Raw genomic sequence first — 4,860 nt, forward strand, 5'->3', positions numbered from 1 at the left:
ATTTTTGAAATTGTTAATAACTTGCATTGCTAAATTAATAAGTGAATGTCATTATACACTCTCACTAAATTTGACGAATTCTTACTACTCGCCCGGGCCGGCTTCGCTTCAGGACGCCGCCGTGCAAGGTTTGATGGATGAGCTTGGTGTCCAGCCTCTGAACGACTTGCCGGACCTCGACAGCGTACTGGCGTTCTTCAGGGAGGCCGCCAGCACGCAGTCGAGACCGCCACCACTCCTCAACATCGTGGAGCCAGCGGGAGCGCCCCTGACGCACTCGACACCAGCGAAGGAAGAGGGGAATTCCACTATCGTCATCAGCAGCGGTGACGAAGATTAGGATAACACATCCAAGAATGTCATCCCCCCACCTGCTGGCATGGACAAAATGCCAGAGTGCGTGTTGGAGCACGCTGTGAGCCTATGCAACAGCAAGGCTCTGTGGATCAGTGTAGACGTCGAGACCATGGAGGCGTGCTACGTGTTCCGTGGAGTGACTGCGTACGGTAGGAGAGTGCTACGCGTCTCCAGAGACGAACTGTATATTTTAATGGAGGCTGACGTTCAGCAATTCGTTAAAGATGCCATCACAAAGAAGGAAGTTGGGAAGTTCATAAATGAAGGCCGGCTCCGTCTTACCATAGTCAGTTGTGTGGGTGGTCTCATAAATGTGCAAATTTCCGGATCAGGCTATGTGAACCATAGTATATGTTCTATTCTGGTTATCGTGTGATAAAGGCGGATGCGTAAGGATAAAGACTCTAGCACTATTTCACTATAGTTTATTAAGTGAGTACACAACACAGGATACAGTCAAAGGCCAGGGGTCATTAATTAGCGGAACCGGTATTCACCCGGGGCCTAACAGACCAGGGTCAAGGGCGGAACTCTGCAGTCTTACCAACACGTAACATTTAAACTCGATATATGGTTCCGCCGTAGAACCAACTAGAACAGTATAGACTTTGCTTGCCCAACGTGGGGGAAATTGGGTGAATATGAGTTTTCTGAAAATGCTAGTAGATAGTGCTGTGGGCCAATTAAAAGATGCAGATCAGACTAAAGAGTTTTTGGCGAATAACAATGCTGTCATTATAAAGGCGCTGGAAGACGGGCCAGATGATGACTATACCCTTCTTAGCGTAGTATCTCATTACAATGCTCAAATGCTATTCGATATGTTCATTTTGAAATGTGAACTGTTGTTATACAGAAAGAAGTTCATGTGTCAAACTGTATTAGATAGGTTTATTGTGTGTTTGTGTATGTGTGTGTTTGTGTATGTGTGTGTTTGTGTGTGTTTGTGTATGTGTGTGTTTGTGTGTGTGTTCTGTCTCTTTTAGTATTACTATTTTTTTCCATGCATACTTAATTTTTCCATGTCTTATTTTATAACATTTTTTGAATAAACCAAATTTTTTATCTATTTGCAATGAATTTCTTTTGCCGTGTTTATTTCAAACTCCCTCTTATCCATCTGAATCGATTATACTTTCAAAAACATTTCATTCACACCCTAAACACTCAACAGAACAAAGGTAGACACAAAAGAAAGAAATAAATTTAATTTTCAAAGTACCTTTTTTTATTTTTCTTATGACTCGTACATTCTCTTTTCTCTCTTATTTACTTCGCGCTCGCGAAACCTTACGCTTGCTCGCAAAGTGATGCGGCTCCACCATCATGACCTCTCTCTGGACTGGGCGAAGTGGCATGGCGGGGCCGATAGGGCGTTGCGGCCGTGGCCCGGCACGGCGTGGAGCCGTGGTTGGAGGGGATGGTCTACCCGCGGGATTTTTATAGTGCCGCTGCGGCACACTCTGCACCAAGGCGCCACTCGCCACTGACCCTAGGCGCCGCCTGAGGTAGCAGCGGTCTCGTCACCACTCTCTTCGTGGGATCACCGTAAATTGGTGGCGGGCATGCTGCTAGTTGACGGGGAGGGTCGGCGGCGGGCTTCTCCTGGTGGCGCTCGGCAGCCTCCTGACGGGGAGGGCTGTTGGCCGGCGTATCTTCAGGGGGAGGAGAGGGGCCAGGGGCCTCATGAAGAGGGTTGGGGGCGTCCGCCACCGGACACGCTGTCAAACCGACTGGTTTGTCACTCAAGTCGACGACATCGTCGTCCTGACCCGTGGCGGCGATGACCGCATGGCATTCCACGGCCCCTCCTTCGTCTGGGTCCCAGCATCGACCATTTTCACCTGAATCAACATTTACTTATGCGCATTAGGACGAAAAACGTGGGGGAAAAAAGGGGGGGTCGCGATATCCCGCCCTACACATATTGCCAGCCTCACTATTTTCCGTGCTCGGCTCGGGCGGCTGCTGCTGCTGCTGCTGCTCCTCCTGCTGCTGCTACTGCTGCTGCTGCTGCTGCTGCTGCGACTACGCAAGCGTGGGGTCGGCAGAACCCCCTCCTCCGCCTCCTTCTTATCGGCCAGTGAAAACAGAGAGAGAGAAACAAGCTAGGCCTGCTCTTCCGCCAAACTAAGTTGCCAGCTCCGCTTCGCTCCACCGGCAACTCGGTTCGGCAGGGAGCGGGCCTCGCTTGGCCTGCCGGCGGCGTTTGGGACGGGCCTTCGGCCCTTCTGATCAGGAAATTGGGAAAGTACTCTCTCTCTGAGTCGGATCGTGTGAACAGGTGGCATTTTGTTCACATCTACCCCTTGAAGCTTTGCGAGACGTTGGGCGTAGCCCCTCGTGGGGTCAGTCATCTTAAACCTATGGTACCTGGGGTCAGTTTTCTGTGCATGAATTTTTAACGTTTTTAACACAAAGTAAGCATGCGGTTCGGACCCCCGCAAAGTGATAGGGGCGAAAGAGGTACAGAGGGAAACAGTATGCAGAATCAGAACGGTGACCAGCGTTTCAATGCAAGTTTTAACAAATATTGAACCTAATTTGACAAAACCAACTTGTTTTCGGTAACTTCAGTACCTACGGACCCCACAGCACTCTCATACACGTTTATGTATGATGAATCACAAAAACAATGTCAAGAAATGGCCCGTCCGACGCGCAATCAGGGGCCATAGCCAAGACAAGACGTGGGGAAGAATGACACCGGGTCGGAGCACGTCTGCTCGCAGGTAGTCGCCTTAGCCGCGTGGGCTAAGGCGTCGAAACCCAGAGGTTCGGGGTTCAAATCTCAGTTAGGTAAGGTACAACTTTGAAGTTAACTGCCTGTCATGTGTGGGCAACATCTAAAATGAGACAACCAGCAGGAAAAAAATATTTTTCTTTTAAATCGGAGTAAGAACATCGACGTATTTTCTTCTGTATGATAGATGTATGATAGATACAAATTTCTGTATCCGTATTACAAATTTGATTTTGTATCCGAAAAAATACAATTTTTTGTACCACGGATGCTGAAAAAACTGCATATCCGAATTACAGATTTTTGTATTATTTTTTTTTTAGAGTGACTAGCATAATTGTTAATGGTTTTGTTTGCCTTCATTGAACATAAGGATACCTTGAGACAAGATCCATACAGAGAAAGGTACTCGTTGTACTCAATGGTAAGTGTATTAAATCAGAAAAAACTAAGTATATTTGTTTTTTCAGTAAAGATGGAACCAGCATGCTCGAAATACTTGGAACAAGAGGATAACACAGATTCAGAGTCGGACTCTTCAACAGAAAAGAATTTTTAATGTGACAGTGATGAACTTGAGACAATGAGACATAAAGATGTACTATCGAAAAACAATCAAGAAAGGACAATGGAAAAGGTAAATACAATAAGTTGACGAGGAAATGAACAGTTCTAATTTCTGACTCTTGGTTAATTGACCAATCAGTTATGCAAAGATCTAATGGATGGCCATTTCGGTATAGAATCATGATCTCATTAATAAAAGGCAATTTTTTCTTTAATAGAAGGACTAATGACTTCAATCTTAGGCACAAAGTAGTCTTGCTGATTGGTTACTTCAATAATATAAAGTAATAAGACTGGTAATTCATGATTTCAGAAAATAAAGAAGGTGGAAGAAGAATCACTACTTGAGTCAGATGTATGAATCAAAAAACAAAATTATTAATATAAAGGTCCCGTCAAAAGAATCAAAAATACTTACATGGATTATTCCTAAGCATAAATAGGACTTTCGTGTCATATGTATAATTTTTAATTAAATTACGATTCAAAATTCATCCAGAACTAAAAAAAATTAAGAAAGGGCAATTTGCCGCAATTTAAACCGCACCCAAAAAAGAACATTCATCATTCCTAAACTCGTAACAATTATAAAGATTCGTAAAATCTTCGTGCACGAGAAAATAAAGAAAAGATGACTGCTCCATACATGCTGCTCCTAATATGAATGAATTGGCTTATGCAGGATGTTCCAGTAGATGGACGAAGTTGATTGGATGTACTCAAAGTGAGCAATACGGTCCCATCAAAATAGCCATGTTCCCATGAAATTGAAAAATTAGTCGGAGGTCTGGCAAAACAAGCAACATTCGAACGGATCACCGTCTAAAACATCTATACGGGGTTTGGGCGAGGGCAATAGAGGTGAATGAAACCAACTTCCTGACGACACTGTTTCAATACCAAGGAGATATCTCGTTCTTTAACGGGTACATCCAAGAACTTCATTGACACATCAAATTAATTATAGGGAGAAAAAAACGTTAACACTCGAGGGGTGGATAACTCCCCTGCCAAGTGTACACCCCTAATTCTGCCCAATTCAAACTAATTCAGACCAATTCAATTTAATTCAAACAAATTCAAAACTACCCTGGGTAAAAAAACCATGGGGCTGTCCATGAGCCATGGACATAAATTTAACCATGGATTTTTCTGACCATAGATTTATGGAACCAGTAAACCATGAAAACAAC

Source organism: Frankliniella occidentalis, unplaced genomic scaffold (assembly GCF_000697945.3).
Source record: "Frankliniella occidentalis isolate FOCC.00 unplaced genomic scaffold, Focc_3.1 Scaffold191, whole genome shotgun sequence".
NCBI lineage: Eukaryota > Metazoa > Arthropoda > Insecta > Thysanoptera > Thripidae > Frankliniella > Frankliniella occidentalis.